Genomic DNA, 20,793 nt, shown 5'->3' with positions numbered 1-20,793 from the left:
ATCTATCTATCTATCTATCTATCTATCTATCTATCTATCTATCTATCGTGGTCAGAGACTATACCTTGTTGATTTGATCCTTAAAATTTTATCTACACTTGTTTTATGGCCTAGAACATAAGTAAATATTGGTAATTATCCTGTGTGTACTTGAAATGAATGTGTATTCTACTGTTGCTGGGTAGAGTTTTTATAAGTGTCAATTAGGTCAAGTGTTTTGACACTGTTGTATATCTTCTATATCCTTACTGATTTTCTGTCTAATTATTTTATCACTTATTAAAGAAGGTTAATTAAGTCTCCAACTATAATTGGGGTTTTGAATATTTCTCCTTGCAGTTCTATCAATTTTTGATTTTTGTATTTTGAAGTCCTGTTGTTGGATACATAAATACTTAGGATTATTATGCTGATACATTGACCTATTTATCATCAGAAATTGTCTCTCTCTGTAATAGTATTTTTGCTGTGAAATCCACTTTATCTAATATGAAAATAGTCACTCCAGCTTTCTTTTGATTATTGATGTAGAGAATGTGTTTCCCTATTCTTTTTATTTTAGCCTATTTGTGTCATTATATTTTAAATTTATTTCTTGTTGGATCTTGCTATTTTATCCAAAATGATAATTTAAAGCTTTTCATTGGCTTTTTAAATTATTTACATTGAACATTTATTGATATGATTGGACTTATGTAAATTTCTACTTTTTAATATGTCACATCTATTTTTTGTTCTCTTCCCCTCTTTTTCTGTATTCTTTGGGATTGAAGTGTTTTTATGATTTCTTTTTATCTCCATCATCAGTTTTTGTTTGTGGTTGCTACAGCGTTATAAACATGCATTTTAGACTTACCTACCTTCAAATAATATCATACCAGTTAGTATGCATCACAGGAGCTTTGTTATATTATAGTCCCATTTCCTATTTGCCTTTCTAATATTGTTTTATATTTTACTTCTACATTTGTTACCCACCCCCAGAGCATTATTTTTTAAACAGTTATTTTCTTCCTATATATAAAAGTGATAATACAATCAAGTTCTTATTTAAATAAAATAGAAAAAGTCTTTTATATTTTCCCAAGTAGTTGCTATTTCCAGTGCTTTTCATTAGTTTGTGTGGGTCCACATTTTTCTCTGGTATCATTTTTTCTTCTGCCTGAACAATTTCTTTTAATATTTATCTTAACACAAATCTGCTTTTGCTAAATTTTTCAGCTTCTATATGTCTGAAAAAATCCTTTATTTTGTCTTCATTCATGAAAGATTGTTTTACTGGGTATATAATTCTAGGTTGACTTTCTTTTCCCCTTCAAAACTTTAAAGATATTTCTTCACTGTTCTTTGGCTTGAATTTTTTCGGACAAATCCATGTCATTTATATCTTTGTTTCTCTGTAAGTAATATATCTTTTATCCTCTGGCTGCTTTTAAGATTTTCTCTTTTTTATTTCTTAAAGAAATTTGTTCATGATGTATTTTGGTATGATTTTAGTCCTATTTCTTGAACGTGGACTTCTTTGAACTTGGATCCATGGGGATATAGTTTCATCAAATTTGGAAATTTTTCATGTATTGTTTCCACAAATAATTTCCTGTCCCACTTTTCTTCCACTCATTCAGGGATTGCAATTACATGTTCACTAAGTCCAAGCTGTTTATAGTTGTCCTATATCTCACTGAAGTTCTGGTTACTATATTCAGTATTTTTGTTTTTGTGTTTTATCTTAGTTCACTAGTCTTTTCTCCTTCAGTATCTAGTTTGTGGTTAAATTAACCCATTGGTTTTATCACCTTCACCCTGTATTTTTCCTTTCTAGAACTTCAAAATGTTTTTTATATCTCCATCTCTCAGTGTGATAAAGTTTCCCTTTACCTTCTTGAATATACAGAGTATAGTTATAATAACTTGTAATGTGTCCTTGACTACTGATTCTATAATCTGTCATTCCTGGATCTTTTTCTATTATTTATTTATCTCCTCATATGGGTCGTATTTTCCTGCTTCTATGAATACTTGGTAATTTTTTAATTCAATGCTAGATTCTGTGAAATTTTCTTCATTTGGTTCTAGATATTTTTTATTTCTATAAATACCCTTGATCTTTATAGGGTAAATGACTCGTTCAATATATCTGGGATTCTCCTAGTTTTAAAATTAAACATTCTTCATCCCAGGGATCTTTTCATTCAGGGCAAACTGTGATTGCTGCTCATCTTAGTCACTTGGAAAAACTTTAATGCTTTTGAGGCTTGCTTTTAAGATTTATTAGATGGGTCCAGAGCACCACTTAATTTAGGGCTATATTGCTCCACTACTGATGCAATACTGTTTTGAATTGTCTGCCTGATTCCATTTGGATTGTGAAATTTTCAATACTGGCAATGAGAGTACGATTTGTGTAAGTTCCAGGGGTTCTTCCTTTGGCTGATTTCAGTTGGTTCTTTTCCTGATCTTTGTTTCTTTGTTCACACACATTTGCTCAGAATTACTTAGCTGAAGACTTAAGGGTAACCATTTGCTGTTCTCTGGAGTTCTCTCTCTGTGCAGTTCTTTCTTTTCTGGAACTCTGACATGTGACCTCCATCTATCTTGACCTCCCTGGAAATCTAGTGTTGTCTGCTCATCTCAAGGAGACCATTAGGCTCTAACTGGGTTCCATTTCTCTACATTGCCGCCTGGAAGGTGTCTCCAGGCTGTAAACTAGGGACATCATAGGGCTCATTCCATTCTTTTTTTTTCTCTTTTAGAGAGCACCACCTAGCATGGTATTAAGGAAAGAAAGCTGATTAGTGCCAGAACACCCGGTTTGAAAACTCACCTTCACTTCATATGGCCCAAGTCCCTTAATTAAGTCATTAACATCCTTGAGACTCGGACTCCTCATCTGTAGAATGAGGATAATAAGAAGGTAAAATGTTATCAAGTCAGAGGAAAATTCTGTATTTTTAAATTCTTTGTAAAATGTAAAGCTTTATGTAAATATAAATTGATTCAATATCATTTAGAGTTTTTCAATAAAAATAAAAGAAATTACAGAAGTCTTTAATTCCCATGTGAAAGGTTAGACAGTGCAATCAAACACATTGGTATACAGCTTCAGCTCCCCTGTTTAAAAAATATTTTATTGTCAAAGATTTCATTTGACCACCACATCCATGATGTAGTCCATAATATTAAAGTTTTATATCTAGCAGTTTAAATGATTTTTTTAATGATTACACAGTTGGCATTTGGAAGGAAAAGGATTTTTCCCTGTGATATATAACCTTATTTAATACTTTATAGTGATGAAAGAACAAAATTTGAAAGAAGAAAATTTGAAAATTAAATGACTATTCTCTCTTCCACATACACCCATAGAGAAGATTCTGTAAATACATAATTAATAAAGGAATCCAAAGGGCCATGTTTATTTTACAGCAGCTTCTAAATCTGTAAATCATCACACTATGCAAGTAAGATTTATTATACGCACATTTAGTGATTCTTTGAGTGATTGCTTTTTTCAAGTGACTATTTTAGGTAGACGTTGTGTATTGCTTATTCAGTAGCCATTCCCATCCTTCCTCTGTGGCAGACATCTGACTTTGTTTGGATGTATACTCATCTTCCCTCCCGCAAACTCAGTGCTAGATCCTGATTATAGTAAATCAATAATGACAACATATTTGTAAAATTAATCCCTGTCGAGGCTTATAGCTATAAATCAATTTTTTCCACCATTGCTATAAAAGGATTTCGTTATGTATGTATATTACAATGCATCAATATATTTTCTTATAAAAGGTTATAATGGTTATTATTATTTGATTGTTATTATTATTTAATGGTTATATATTAATGATTATTATTATTTTTTTGCTATTATGACATTAATGTCATGGACATTCTTATACATGTACCTTAGAGCCATGAACTTTACTTTTTCTTTCTTCAAATAAACAACTTTTGGCTTGTTTATCCTCTCTGCTATGTTGTAGTTTCCTAATTTGTTATTTTTTTCTATCTCAATTTTTAAACAGGAGATTATCCTGTTTGTCTGAATTTTGGTTTGCTTTAAACATTTATATTTAAACATATGTTTTCTTCTTAATGTGAAAAGATTTTCCATGATCATTTGACAGTTTCATCCCTTAGCTGGCACTTAAAAATGTTGTTTCCTTTATTCTTTCTTTTTCTATATTGAGGTATAATTGACAAATAACCCTGTTTCACTTGTACAACATAAAAATTCTATATTTGTATATATTGCAAAATGATCACAATAAGTCTAGTTAACATCTGTCACCATACATAGATACACAGATTTCTTCTTGTGATAAGAGTTTTTAACACCTACTCTTTTAGCAACTTTCAGATATGCAATACACTATTATTAACTGTAGTCACCATCTGTACATTACATCCCCATGATTTATTTATTTTATAATTGGAAATTTGTACCTATTGACTCCCTTCACCCATTTTGCCCCACCTCCCACCCTGCCTCTGGCAAACAACGATCTGTTCTCTGAACCTATGAAATCACTTGTTTTGCTTTGGTGTTTTAGATTCCACATGCAAGTGAGATCACACCGTATTTGTCTTTTTCAGTCTGACTCATTTCACTTAGCATAATGCCCTCAAGTTCCATTCATGTTGTTGCAAATGGCAAGACTCCATTCCTTTTTATGGCAGAAGAGTATTCCATTATTTATATCATATTTTCCTTATCTATTCATCCACAGATGGATACATAAGTTGTTTCCATATCTTGGTTATTGTAAATAGTGTTACAATGAACAAGGGGGTGCATATATCTTTTTCAGTTAGTGTTTTTTTTTTTTTTTTTGTCTATCTTCATTTGTATTCAACATGCAAACAAGAGGTCTTCCAGTGCAGTAAAAAAAAAAGTATTAAAAAAAAAGAAAAAATAGGCATTATCATTTATCATGTAGGTTATACTGATCATTTTAATTTTATTTATTTATTTATTTTTAACATCTTTATTGGAGGATAATTGCTTTACAATGATGTGTTAGTTTCTGATTTATAACAACATGAATCAGCTATACATATACATACATCCCCATATCTCCTCCCTCTTGCATCCCCCTCCCACCCTCCCTATCCCACCTCTCTAGGTGGTCGCAAAGCACTGAGCTGATCTCCCTATTCAGTGTGGCTGCTTCCCACTAGCTATCTATTTTACATTTGGTTGTATATATAAGTCCATGCCACTCGCTCACTTCATCCCAGCTTACCTTTCCTCAAGTCCATTCTCTGTATCTTTATTATTGTCCTGCGCCTAGATACTTCATAACCATTTTTTTTCTTTTAGATTCCAAATATATGTGTTAGCATATGGTATTAGTTTTTGTCTTTCTGACTTAATTTGCTCTGTATGACAGACTCTAGGTCCATGCACCTCACTAAAAATAACTCATTTCGTTTCTTTTTATGGCTGAGTAATATTCCATTGTATATATGTGCCACATCTTCTTTATCCATTGACCTGTCAATGGACACTTAGGTTGCTTCCATGTCCTGGCTATTGTAAATAGAGCTGCAATGAACATTGTGATACATGATTCTTTTTGAATTATGGTTTTCTTAGGGTATATGCCTAGTAGTGGGTTTGCTGGGTCATATGGTAGTTCTGTTTTTGGTTTCTTTAGGAACATCCATACTGTTCTCCATAGAGACTGTATCAGTTTACATTCTGACCAACAGTGCAAGAGGGTTCCCTTTTCTCCACACCCTCTCCAGCATTTATTATTTGTAGATTTTTTGATGATGGCCATTCTGACTGGTGTGAGGTGATACCTCACTGTAGTTTTGATTTGCATTTCTCTAATGATTAGTGATGTTGAGCATTCTTTCATGTGTTTGTAGGCTATCTGTATATCTTTTTGGAGAAATGTCTATTTAGGTCTTCTGCCCATTATTGGATTGGGTTGTCTATTTTTTTCATATTGAGCTGCATGACATGCTTGTAAATTTTGGAGATTAATCCTTTGTCAGTTGCTTCATTTGCAAATATTTTCTCCCATTCTGAGGGTTGTCTTTTCAACTTGTTTATGGTTTCCTTTGCTGTGCAAAAGCTTTTAGGATTCATTAGGTCCCATTTGTTTATTTTTGTTTTAATTTCCATTTCTCTAGGAAGTGGGTCCAAAAGGACCTTGCTGTGATTTATGTCATAGAGTGTTCTGCCTATGTTTTCCTCTAAGAGTTTTATAGTGTTTTGCCTTACATTTAGGTCTTTAATCCATTTTGAGTTTATTTTTGTGTATGATGTTAGGTAGTGTTCTAATATCATCCTTTTGCGTGTAGCTGTCCAGTTTTCCTAGCACCACTTATTGAAGAGGCTGTCTTTTCTCCATTGTATATTCTTGCCTCCTTTATCAAAAATTAGGTGACTGTGTGTGTGGGTTTATCTCTGGGGTATTTACCCTTTTCCATTGATCTATCTTTCTGTTTTTGTGCCAGTACCATACTCTCTTGATTACTGTGGCTTTGTAGTATAGTCTGAAGGCCAGGAGCCTGATTCCTCTAGCTCCATTTTTCTTTCTCAAGATTGCTTTGGCTATTCGGGGTCTTTTGTGTTTCCATACAAATTGCGAATTTTTTGTTCTAGTTCTCTGAGAAATGCCATTGGTAGTTTGATAGGGAATGCATTGAATCTGTAGATTGCTTTGGGTACTATAGTCATTATGACATTGTTGATTCTTCCATCCAGGAACATAGTATATCTCTCCATCTGTTGGTATCATCTTTAATTTCTTTCATCAGTATCATATAGTTTTCTGCATACAAGTCTTTTGTCTCCTTAGGTAGGTTTATTCCTAGGTATTTATTCTTTTTTTTGCAATGATAAATGGGAGTGTTTCCTTAATTTCTCTTTCAGATACTTCATCATTAGTGTATAGGAATGCAAGAGATTTCTGTGCATTAATTTTGTGTTTTGCTACTTTACCAAATTCATTGATTAGCTCTAGTAGTTTTCTGGTAGCATCTTTAGAATTCTCTATGTATAGTATCATGTCATCTGCCAACAGTGACAGCTTTACTTCTTCTTCTCCAATTTGGATTCATTTTATTTCTTTTTCTTCTCTGATTGTTGTGGCTAAAACTTCCAAAACTATGTTGAATAATAGTGGTGAGAGTGTCTAGTTCCTGATCTTAGACGAAAGGGTTTCAGATTTTCACCATTGAGAACGATGTTGGCTGTGTTTGTCATATATGGCCTTTATTATGTTGAGGTAAGTTCCCTCTATGCCTACTTTCTGGGGGGGGGTTATCATAAATGCGTGTTAAATTTTGTCAAAAGCTTTTTCTGCATCTACTGAGATGATCATATGGTTTTTCTCCTTCAATTTGTTAATATATTTTATCACATTGATTGATTTGCATATATTGAAGAATCCTTGCATTCTTGAGATAAAACCCACATGATCATGGAGTATGATCCTTTTAGTGTGCTTTTGGATTCTGTTTGCTAGTATTTTGTTGAGGATTTTTGCATGTATGTTCATCAGTGATATTGGCCTGTAGTTTTCTTTCTTTGTGACATCTTTTTCTGGTTTTGGTATCAGGGTGATGGTGGCCTTGTAGAATGAGTTTGGGAGTTTTCCTCCCTCTGCTATATTTTGGAAGAGTTTGAGAAGGATAGGTGTATTAGCTCTTCTCTAAATGTTTGGTAGAATTCGTCTGTGCCATCTGGTTCTGGGCTTTAGTTTGTTGGAAGATTTTTAATCACAATCTCAATTTCATTGCTTCTGATTGGTCTGTTTATATTTTCTATTTCTTCCTGGTTCATTCCCAGAATGTTGTGCTTTTCCAAGAATTTGTTCATTTCTTCCAGTTTCTCCATTTTATTGGTATATAGTTACTTGTAGTTATAACTCATAATCCTTTGTATTTCTACAGTGTCAGTTGTTACTTCTCCTTTTTCGTTTCTACTTCTGTTGATTTGAGTCTTCTCCCTTTTTTTCTTGATGAGGCTGGCTAATGGTTTATCAATTTTGTTTATCTTCTTAAAGAACCAGCTTTTAGTTTTATTGACTTTGCTATTGTTTCCTTCATTTCTTTTTCATTTATTTCTGATCTGATCTTTATGATTTCTTTCCTTCTGCTATCTTTGGTTATTTTTTGTTCTTCTTTCTCTAATTGCTTTAGGTGTAAGGTTAGTTTGTTTAGTTGAGATGTTTCTTGTTTCTTTAGGCAGGATTGTATTGCTAATATATCCCTCTTAGAACTGTTTTTGCTGCATCCCATAAGTTTTGCGTCATCGTGTTTTCATTGTCATTTGTTTCTAGGCATTTTTTGATTTACTCTTTGGTTTCTTCAGTGATCTCTTTGTTATTAAGTAGTGTATTGTTTAGCCTTTATGTATTTGTACTTTGTACAGTTTTTTTTCCTGTAATTTATATCTAGTATCATAGTGTTTTGGTCAGAAAAGATACTTGATATGATTTCAATTTTCTTAAGTTCACCAAGACTTGATTTGTGACCCAAGATATGTTATATCCTGGAGAATGTCCCATGAGCACTTTAGAAGAAAGTGTATTCTGTTGTTCTTGGATGGAATGTCCTATAAATATTAATTAAGTCCATCTTGTTTAATGTATCATTTAAAGCTTGTGTTTCTTTATTTTTTTCATTTTGTATGGTTTGTCCATTGTTGAAAGTGGGGTGTTAAAGTCCCCTACTATGATTGTGTTACTGTCAATTTCCCCTTTTATAGCTGTTAGCATTTTCTTTATGTATTGAGGTGCTCCTATGTTGGGTGCATAAATATTTACAATTGTTATATCTTCTTCTTGGATTGATCCCTTGATCAATATGTAGTGTCCTTGTTTGTCTCTTGTAATAGTCCTTATTTTAAAGTCTATTTTGTCTGATATGAGAATTGCTACTCCAGCTTTCTTTTGATTTACATTTGCATGGAATATCTTTTCTATTCCCTTACTTTCAGTCTGTATTTTTCCCAGGTCTGAATTGGGTCTCTTGTAGACATCATATATAAGGGTCTTGTTTTTCTATCTATTCAGGCAGTCTATGTCTTTTGGTTGGAACTTTTAATACATTTATATTTAAGGTAATTATCTATATGCATGTTCCTATTCCCATTTTCTTAATTGTTTTGGGTTTGTTATTGTAGATCTTTTCCTTCTCTTGTGTTTCCTGCCTAGAGAAGGTCCTGTAGCATTTGTTGTAAAACTGGTTTGGTGGTGCTGAAGTCTCTTAGCTTTTGCTTGTCTGTAAAGGTTGTAATTTCTCCATCGAATCTCAATGAGATCCCTGCTAGGTAGAGTAATCTTGGTTGTAGGTTTTTCCCTTTCATCACTTTAAATTTGTCCTGTCACTGCCTTCTGGCTTGCAGAGTTACTGCTGAAAGATCAGCTCTTAACCTTCTGGAGATTCCCTTGTATGTTATTTGTTGTTTTTCCCTTGCTGCTTTTAATATTTTTTCTTTGTTATTAATTTTTGATAGTTTGATTAATATGAGTCCTGGCATGTTTCTCCTTTTATTTATCCTGTACGGGACTCTCTGTGCCTCCTGGACTTGATTGACTATTTCCTATCCCATATTAGGGAAGTTTTCAACTATAATCTCTTCAAATATTTTCTCAGTCCCTTTCTTTTTCTCTTCTTCTTCTGGGGCCCTTACAATTCAAATATTGGTGTGTTTAATGTTGTCTCAGAGGTCTCTAAGACTGTCCTCAATTCTTTTCATTCTTTTTTCTTAATCTGCTCTGTACCCATTATTTCCACTATTTTATCTTCTGGGTAACTTATCCGTTCTTCTGCCTCAGCTATTCTGCTATTGATTCATTCTAAAGAATTTTAAATTTCATTTATTGTGTTGTTCATCATTGTTTGTTTGCTATTTAGTTCTTCTAGCTCCCTGTTAAATGTTATTTTGTATTTTCTTCATTCTATTTGTAAGATTTTAGATCATCTTTACTATCATCACTTTGAATTGTTTTTCAGGTAGACTGCTTATTTCCTCTTCATGTTCTGGCGGGTTTTTACCTTGCTCTTTCAACTGCTGTTTGTTTCTCTATCTTCTCATTTTGCTTAACTTACTGTGTTTGGGGTCTCCTTTTCACAGGCTGCAGTTTCGTAGTTCCTGTTGTTTATGGTGTCTGCCCCCAGCTGCTAAGGTTGGTTTGATGGGTTGTGTAGGGTTCCTGGTGGAGGGGACTTATGCCTGTGTTCTGGTGCATGAGGCTGAATCTTGTCTTTCTGGTGAGCAGGACCATGTCCAGTGGTGTGTTTTGGAGTGTCTGTGACCTTATTATGATTTCAGGCAGCCTCTCTGCTAATGGGTGGTGTTATGTTCCTGTCTTGCTAGTTGTTTGGCATAGGGTGTCCAGCACTGTAGCTTGCTGGTTGTTGAATGGAGCCAGGTCTTAGCATTGAGATGGAGATCTCTGGGAGAGCTTTCACCGTTTGATATTTCATGGAGACAGGAGGTCTCTGGTGGACCAATGTCCTGAACTCGGCTGTCCCACCTGAAAGGCAGAGGCCTGATACCCCACTGGAGCTCCAAGACCCTGTCAGTCACGCAGTCATCTCTGCAAGGTCCAGCAGATGCTCTGCCTGCTTAAAGGTCACCAATGACGAGATGAGATTTTTCTCTTCTCTGAAATGAACCAGAGGGTTAGTTGAAAATGAAGACATGGTGATGCTTTATCCAGTGTCTAGCTGCAGGAAACAGTTAGCAAGAGAAGTCCCACTCTAAGTTCGGCACAGACTGGGCTCCTGAAGAGAGCCACTTGGAGGCGTGGAGACAAGCAGGAGACTGTGACGTGTAGTGCCACACACGAGGGAAGAGCTGATTTTCTTACTCTTTGCAGAGGGATGCAAGCTGCCCCAACTGCTCTCCCCCTTCTCCTAATTTTATTTTTATATAGGCTTACCTTGGAGATGTTACAGGTTCATATCCAGACCACAACAATGAAGTGAATATTGCAGTAAAGCAAGTCACACAGTATTTTTCTTTTGGTGTCCCAATGCATCTAAACATTATATTACAGTCTATTAACCCTAAAACAACAACAACAACAAAATGTACACACAATAATGAAAAAATATTGTTAAAAAATGTTAACCATCATCTGAGCCTTTGGTGATCTGTAATCTTTTTTGCTGGTGGAGTGTCTTGCCTCAGTGTTGATGGCTGCTGACTGATCAGGGTGGTAGTTGCTTAAGGTTGGGGTGGCTGTGGAAATTTCTTAAAATAAGACAACAATGAAGTTTGCCTCATTGATTGACTCTTGCTTTCATGAATGATTTCACTGTAACACAAAGTGCTGTTTGATAGTATTTTACCCACAGTTGAACTTCTTTCAAAATTATAGTCAATCCTCTCATGCTCTGCCTCTGCTTTATCTATTAAGTATATTTAATATCCTTTGTTGTCATGTCAACAATCTTCATAGCATCTTCTCCAGGATTAAATTCTATCTGAAGAAAACACTGTCTTTGCTCGTCTTAATAAGCAACCCCCTCTGTTATAGTGTTATTATGAGATTGCAGCAATTCAGTCACATTTTCAAGCTCCACTTCCAATACTAGTTCTTTGCTGTTTCCACCATATCTGCAGTTTCTTCCTCCACTGAAGTCTTCAACCCTTCAAAGTCATCCATGATGTTTGGAATCAATTTCTTCCAAACTCCTGTTAATGTTGATATTTTAACCTTTTCCCATGAATCATGATGTTCTTTTTTTTTTTAACATCTTTATTGGAGTATAATTTCTTTTCAATGGTGTGTTAGTTTCTGCTTCACGACAAAATGAATCAGTTATATATATACATATGTTCCCATATCTCTTCCTGCTTGTGTCTCCCTCCCTCCCACCCTCCCTATCCCACCCCTCCAGGCGGTCACAAAGCACCGAGCTGATCTCCCTGTGCTATGTGGCTGCTTCCCACTAGTTATCTACCTTATGTTTGGTAGTGTATATATGTCCATGCCTCTCTCTCACATTGTCACAGTTTACTCTTCCCCCTCCCCATATCCTCAAGTCCATTCTCTAGTAAGTCTGTGTCTTTATTCCTGTTTTACCCCTAGGTTCTTCATGACATTTTTTTTTTCTTAAATTCCATATATATGTGTTAGCATACGGTATTTGTCTCTCTCTTTCTGACTTACTTCACTCTGTATGACAGACTCTATGTCTATCCACCTTATTACAAATAGCTCAATTTCATTTCTTTTTATGGCTGAGTAATATTCCATTGCATATATGTGCCACATCTTCTTTATCCATTCATCCGATGATGGACACTTAGGTTGTTTCCATCTCCGGGATATTGTAAATAGAGCTGCAATGAACATTTTGGTACATGACTCTTTTTGAATTATGGTTTTCTCAGGGTCTATGCCCAGTAGTGGGTTTGCTGGGTCATATGATAGTTCTATTTGTAGTTTTTTAAGGAACCTCCATACTGTTCTCCATAGTGGCTGTACCAATTCACATTCCCACCAGCACGGCAAGAGTGTTCCCTTTTCTCCACACCCTCTCCAGCATTTATTGTTTCTAGATTTTTTGATGATGGCCATTCTGACTGGTGTGAGATGATATCTCATTGTAGTTTTGATTTGCATTTCTCTAATGATTAGTGATGTTGAGCATTTTTTCATGTGTTTGTTGGCAGTCTGTATATCTTCTATGGAGAAATGTCTATTTAGGTCTTCTGCCCATTTTTGGATTGGGCTGTTTGTTTTTTTGTTATTAAGCTGCATGAGCTGCTTATAAATTTTGGAGATTAATCCTTTGTCAGTTGCTTCATTGCAAATATTTTCTCCCATTCTGAGAGTTGTCTTTTGGTCTTGTTTATGGTTTCCTTTGCTGTGCAAAAGCTTTGAAGTTTCATTAGGTCCCATTTCTTTATTTTTGTTTTTATTTCCATTTCTCTAGGAGGTGGGTCAAAAAGGACCTTGCTGTGATTTATGGCATAGAGTGTCCTGCCTATGTTTTCCTCTAAGGGTTTGATAGTTTCTGGCCTTACATTTAGGTCTTTAATCCATTTTGAGCTTATTTTTGTGTATGGTGTTAGGGAGTGATCTAATCTCATACTTTTACATGTAGCTGTCCAGTTTTCCCAGCACCACTTATTGAAGAGGCTGTCCTTTCTCCACTGTACATTCCTGCCTCCTTTATCAAAGATAAGGTGTCCATATGTGCATGGGTTTATCTCTGGGCTTTCTAGCCTGTTCCATTGATCTATCTTTCTGTTTTTGTGCCAGTACCATACTGCCTTGATTACTGTAGCTTTGTAGTATAGTCTGAAGTCAGGGAGCCTGATTCCTCCAGCTCAGTTTTTCTTTCTCAAGATTGTTTGGCTATACGGGGTCTTTTGTGTTTCCATACAAATTGTGAAATTTTTTGTTCTAGTTCTGTGAAAAATACCAGTGGTAGTTTGATAGGGATTGCATTGAATCTGGAGATTGCTTTGGGTAGTAGAGTCATTTTCACAATGTTGTTTCTTCCAATCCAAGAACATGGTATATCTCTCCATCTATTTGTATCATCTTTAATTTCTTTCATCAGTGTCTTATAATTTTCTACATACAGGTCTTTTGTCTCCTTAGGTAGGTTTATTCTTAGATTTTTTATTCGTTTTGTTGCAATGGTAAATGAGAGTGTTTTCTTCATTTCACTTTTAGATTTTTCATCCTTAGTGTATAGGAATGCCAGAGATTTCTGGGCATTAATTTTGTATCCTGCTACTTTATCAAATTCACTGATTAGCTCTAGTAGTTTACTGGTAGCATCTTTAGGATTCTCTATGTATAGTATCATGTCATCTGCAAATAGTGACAGCTTTACTTCTTCTTTTCCGATTTGGATTCCTTTTATTTCCTTTTCTTCTCTGATTGTTGTGGCTAAAACTTCCAAAACTATGTTGAATAACAGTGGTGAGAGTGGACAACCTTGTCTTGTTCCTGATCTTAGTGGAAGTGCTTTGAGTTTTTCACCATTGAGGACAATGTGGGCTGTGGGTTTGTCATATATGGCCTTTATTATGTTGAGGAAAGTTCCCTCTATGCCTACTTTCTGCAGGGTTTTTATCATAAATGGGTGTTGAATTTTGCCAAAAGCTTTTTCCGCATCTATTGAGATGATCATATGGTTTTTCTCCTTCAATTTTTTGATATGGTGTATCACGTTGATTGATTTGCATATATTGAAGAATCCTTGCATTCCTGGAATAAACCCCACTTGATCATGGTGTATGATCCTTTTAATGTGCTTTTGGATTCTGTTTGCTAGTATTTTGTTGAGGATTTTTGCATCTGTTTTCATCGGTGATACTGGACTGTAGTTTTCATTCTTTGTGACATCTTTTTCTGGTTTTGGTATCAGGGTGATGGTGGCCTCATAGAATGAGTTTGGGAGTATTCCTCCCTCTGCTATATTTTGGAAGAGTTTGAGAAGGATAGGTGTCAGCTCTTCTCTAAATGTTTGATAGAATTCACCTATGAAGCCATCTGGTCTTGGGCTTTTGTTTGTTGGAAGATTTTTAATCACAGTTTCAATTTCAGTGCTTGTGATTGGTCTGTTCATATTTTCTATTTCTTCCTGATTCAGTCTTGGCAGGTTTTGCATTTCTAACAATTTGTCCATTTCTTCCAGGTTGTCCATTTTATTGGCATAGAGTTACTTGTAGTTATAACTCATAATCCTTTGTATTTCTACAGTGTCAGTTGTTACTTCTCCTTTTTCGTTTCTACTTCTGTTGATTTGAGTCTTCTCCCTTTTTTTCTTGATGAGGCTGGCTAATGGTTTATCAATTTTGTTTATCTTCTTAAAGAACCAGCTTTTAGTTTTATTGACTTTGCTATTGTTTCCTTCATTTCTTTTTCATTTACTTCTGATCTGATTTTTATGATTTCTTTGCTTCTGCTAACTTTGGGTTTTTTTTGTTCTTTCTCTAATTGCTTTAGGTGCAAGGTTAGGTTGTTTATTTGAGATGTTTCCTGTTTCTTAAGGTAGGATTGTATTGCTATAAACTTCCCTCTTAGAACCGCTTTTGCTGCATCCCATAGATTTTGGGTCATCATGATGTTCTTAATGGCATCTAGAATGGTGAATCCTTTCCAGAAAGTTTTCAATTTATTTTGCCCTGATTAATCAGAGGAATCACTATCTATGAAAGCCATAGCCTTACAAAATATATTTTTAAAATAAGACTTAAAAGTCAAAATTGCTCCTTAATACATGGGCTCAGAATGGATTTTGTGTTAGCAGACATGAAAGCAATATTAATCTTTTTGTACATCTCCATCAGATCTCTTGCGTGACCAGGTGTGTTGTCAGTGAGCAGTAATATTTTGAAAGGAATCATTTTTGCTGAGCAGCAGGTCTCAATAGTGGACCTAAAATATTAGGTAAACTATGTTGTCAACAGCTGTGCTGTCATCCAGGCTTTGTTGTTGCATTTATAGAGCATGGGCAGAGTAGATTCAGCATAATTCTAAAGAACTCTAGGATTTTCAGAATGGTAAATGAGCACTGGCTTCAAATTAAATTTACCAGCTGCATTAGCCCCTATCAAGAGAGTCAGTCCGTCCTTTGAAGATTTGAGGCCAGGTATTGACTTCTCCTCTCTAGCTATCAAAGTCCTAGATGGCATTTTCTTCCAATATAAGGCTAATAATCTTCACAGAAAATCGACTGTTTAGTGGAGCCACATTCATTAATTATCTTAGCTAGATCTCCTGGATAACTTGCTGCAGCTTCTACATCAGCGCTTGTTGCTTCACCTTGTTCTTTTAGGTTATAGAGACAGCTTCTTTCCAAAATCTCATGAACCAACCTCTGAGAGCTTCAAACTTTTCTTCTGCAGCTTCCTCACCTCTCTAACCTTTCATAGAATTGAGGAGAGTTAGGGCCTTGCTCTGGATAAGGCTTTGACTTAAGGGAATGTTGTTTGATCTTCTGGCTTGCTCTTCTATCCAGACTATTAAAACTTTCTCCATATTGGCAATAAGGCTGTTTCACTTTCTTATCCTTCCTGTATTTCAATTTCCTTCAAGAACTTTTCCTTGGCATTCACAACTTGACATGCCTAGCTTTCAGCCTATTTCAGCTTTCAACATGCTTTCCTCACTAAGTTTAATAATTTCTAACTTTTGCTTTAAAGTGAGAGACGTACAACTCTTCATTTCATTTGAACACTGACAGGTCATTGTAGGGTTATTAATTGGCCTAATTTCAATATGTTTTGTCTCAGGAAATAGGGAGGATGGAGGAGAGGGAGAGAGAGAAGGGGGAATGGCCAGTTGGTGAAGCAGTCAGAACACACACAGTGTTTATCGATGAAGTTCACTGTCTTTTATGGTATGATTCCTGACTTCCCCAAACAATGACAAGAGTAATATCAAAGTACTGATCACAGATCACCATAATAAATATGATAACTGTGAAAAAGTTTGAAATATTGCAAGCATTACCAAAATGTGGCAGAGCCACAAAGTGAGCAAATGCTGCTGGGAAAAAGGTACTGATAAATGTGTTTGATGCAGGGTTGCCACAAGCCTTCATTTGTAAAAAATGCAGTATCTGTGAAGCACAATAAAGTGAAGCATAATAAAACAGGGTATGCCTGTATATTTTAGTCATTTTACAAATAATTTACAAATTTAAGAAAAATGATAATGAAAAACAAGCGTATTAGAAATTTTGGTAAGAAGTTAACATAGCAAACAAAATTTTATTCCAGATTTTCCTGGTTTTGAAAATATATAAACATATGAAAGTATATTTATAAACATAAATATTGTACCCTAACCATGCAATATTTTCAAATGCAACTAACTGTTCATCACTGTAAATAATCATCCAGCTTGTAAATACTAATTCCAAATTTCAAAACATCTCTAAAATTCTAGCTTATTATTATTTCAGCTCCTTCTTCTTGTTTTGTCAAAATCAATACTTTTGAAAAATTTGAAGGCTCATCATTTTCTTGAAGAGAATTAACTATATTTTCTGCTCCATAATTACAAAACATTTTTAGATTTGTAAACACAAATTAGAATAATCAATTTAATAAGTTTAAAACAATCTGTATCATTTATTTACTTGTAGTCATCTCTACAACCTACCTCCAGCATGTCTCCATGTGATAATTTTATTTTGGCAGCAAAAGATAGAGGTATTTGCTGCAAGTATCACTGACCAAAATAGGAGTGCCAGGCAAAAAGCACATATTTGGAAAGGGAGAAGAGAGGAGGTGATAAGATGTAATAATAAAAAGGATAGCTGACAAATTTTCTCTCTAATTTATATTTTTAAATGTTTTATGACAAGTCTACCATTCAAAGAGATAAACTTGTTCTAAATTTTAAACTTATTTTCCTACCAAAATAGGGTTAATTAATCTTATGGAAATCAATATTTATCATTTTTTCATTGTGTATATTTAGATACTTATTTGGTTTTCTTAGTTATTACTCATGATTTGGTTTCTTGTAGGTCAATAAACTTTGTAAGGAAGAAATACTATCTCATCCTCTTTTAATTTAAGGTGATTTTGTTGGAAAGAAGTTTCACTAAAGCCTGCTCAGGTGGAGAGGTTTATGACAAGGGAGGATGAGTGGAATCTTGTGAAAATCTAAGAAGTAGAATTATAACAGTGTTACAGAACTGAGCCTCTACCTTTTTCAGTGATTCCTGCAATAGTGCTGTGTAACAAACAGTCCCAGTTGCTGTGGTTTAAAACAGCATTTATTCCTTGCACCCAAGTCTGTCAGTAAGCTGTAACTCCACTGGGCCAGTCTGGACTCTAGGCTACCAGAGGACTAAGGTATGTTCCTCTCACAGATTTCACTCTGGGGCCCAGATCTCAAGGTGATCATTGCAGCATAAGAGGCCAATGGGTCAACATAAGCATGTTTATGCCTTCTGCTACCATTATGCCTGCTAATAGTCCACTGGACAAAGTAATTCACAAAGCCCATTATCAGTGGGGTAGAAAAGAAGATTCCACACAGAGGGGGAGGGTACTGAAAGTTACATGGCAAACAGTGTGAATATATGTTTATTGTTCATCAAAGTATTGGGACTCATAATCCAGTCTACTACAGTTTTCATGGAGGGTGATGTGAGATTTAAGGCTATTCTGAGGCTCTTTGCAAGGATTTTGTAGCCTTAATTTGAGAGAATTACCTGTCATTTAACCTACGGTCCTTCCTTCTTTGTTATCCTCTTGATAGCAGGATCATTGACTCTAGCCAGTAATATGACCCATTCCTCACATGTTGTACTGAAACTCCAAGGAGTCCAAAATGGCCATGTGACAGTATCAGCTTTCAATTTAGAGGAACTATTATTTGATACCATGACAGAGGCATCTCATTTTTAGATTTAAAACTTTTAGATATGCAGATTTAGTGTCTTTATCAGAAGAGCCAACATCTTGAGTGTAGTTGTGCATGGTGGCAACTTTGCTCTCATGTTTTTTATTTTGAGTATGGGAGAAACATTACTGCCTATTGGTTATTTATTTGGATCATATGCTAATCTTATAGGGCAACCTTGCAAGTCAACAATTGTATCTATAGGCATTCCAATATTTTATTAGGGCAATGGCTTATAGATGATAAATGCATGGTGTGACCAGGAAATACAATTTCAACTTTCCTAGGCAAGTGTAGTAAGAGAATATTTTCAACACACTTAAAAAAACTGCTTAGTTTCCTTCAATAATGCCCTTAACATTTCATCAGAATTAGGTAATTCACTAGAAGCTGTGTTTGAGGCCCTGACCATGTGTTGGCTGTGTGACTTTATGTCACTTAAGTTTTCAGAAGGATACTATTCCCTTATTCACAAAATGGAAACAAACCTATTTGGCCTTTGCAGATTAAACTCATGCATCTATGTGTCAAAACACAGCTAAAAGTCCAGTAAGAAACTTTCTAGAAAGTTGGAACAAGAAAATGGGAGAAGAGGTCAACTTGGAGAAGTCAAGATTTTTTTTTGTTTGTAATTTTAAAAACATTTTTATAAAATTGTGTATATGTAAGGTATACTACATGATGTTTTGCTATACATAGTTTGTATACAGTTATTTGTATATAGTTAAGTAATGACTTCAGTCAAGCAGATTAACGTATCTATCTTCTCACATAGTTACCTGTTTTATTTTGTGTGTTTTGTTGTTTTATTTTGTTTGTTTTGTTTCTGTGGTGAGAGCACCTGCAATCTACTGTCTTAGAAAATTAAGACGGAAAGTGAATGAGTAGAAACTGCTTCATAAGATTGATGAAACATGAAAGCCAAGTGGTTTCCCAACAAAAGCAAACCCTTTGAGCTGTAGAAGGCCGGAAAATCTCAGGAACTGGAAGTTTCTTAAAATGTGAGATGGAAGAATGGTTGAAAGTCTGTATGGGGGTAGTTGAATACCCCAGGTACCTCCCCTAATAGGAAATAGGAGTTTTTCTCTCTAAAGGAACTGAATTAGAGGCTTGTGACTCAACCCTTGGCATAGCTGAGAGTGCAGGCTAGGTGGTGTGCTCAATACAAAGGAATTAAGCAGATGTCTTCATTGTAATCATGAGACAATGGGATGGAGTTTTGATGTTTTAACTTGACAAACTGAATTCTTTTTCTAGTGTTTCTTGTTAGGTTGGGCTACAGGGACAGCTGGAGGACAGTTATGATGTAGCATGTACACACCTTCTCCCAGTTATAAAATCAAACTGTAATCTAAGTGCTGCAGTGAAGATATTTTGAAGATGTAAATAAAGTCCCTAATCCATTGACTTTAAGTTAATCAAAAAAGATTTTGGTAGCTCTACCTAATTAAGGTTAGCCCTTTCAAAGAGGCTTAGGACTTCATGGATGCAGAGACTCCAAACATCTGCTGTCTTTTTAATTGCTCTCTTTGCCCTTGGATCTTCCTTCTAGACTGAAACATATAGACAAAAAATTCAACCTGTGCCCATAGGGTTCCAGCCTGATTGTGATCTTCTCTTCCTGATTGCCTCACCTACGAACTTTGAACTTGCTTAGCCAATCCCAACAATTGTGTAAGCCAATCCCTTGTAATAAATCTCTTTATATGTACATATATAGATATAGACCTATATCTATATCTGTATCCATATCTATATACCTATCTTAATCTATACATTTATATCTCCTACTGGCTCTGCTTCTTTGGTTAAACCATGGCTTATACAAACCATAAGTATCCTTCTAAATTAGCTTCCAGGATGCCCACAGGAATACTTGGTACTGCCACTTGGATGAAGAAGGGTGTCTCCAACATAATTTCTTATCCTCAGTTGTTCCACAACTGAGTCTTATCAGTCAACGACTCTCTTTCCCCATACATGTCTTTGATCAAAGTTTATTTCACATTAAATAGAAATGGACAGCCAAGAATCAGAAGACAACTGAGGAAATGGAGTGTGGGCAAGGATGTCGGGAAGAGAGTGATAGAAATGTTTTGTATCTTCATTGTGGGTGGTCAAATGGTCATATGGGCACATATATTCATCAAAACTCAACAATTGTATAGCTAAAGTTTTGCATTTCACTCTATATATTTAACCTTAATTTTTTAAAAAATGTGAAAAAAGAAAAGTAGAAGAGAATTGATAAAAAGAAATAGACATTAAATCTAGGATATTCAATTGAACTAATAGAATTTCTAAAGAAAAGCAACTGAATAAAATTATAAATTAGGTGTTTTTTTAAGAAACGAAGGATAAGAATTCCCAGATTGAAATGGCTCCACTAAGAACCAGAATAATGAATAAGAAAAGACCAGCATCCAAG

The sequence above is a fragment of the Monodon monoceros genome, unplaced genomic scaffold (genome assembly GCF_005190385.1).
Source record: "Monodon monoceros isolate NGI ecotype Baffin Bay Population unplaced genomic scaffold, NGI_Narwhal_1 Super_Scaffold_21, whole genome shotgun sequence".
Lineage (NCBI taxonomy): Eukaryota > Metazoa > Chordata > Mammalia > Artiodactyla > Monodontidae > Monodon > Monodon monoceros.
This window is presented reverse-complemented; position numbering follows the sequence as displayed.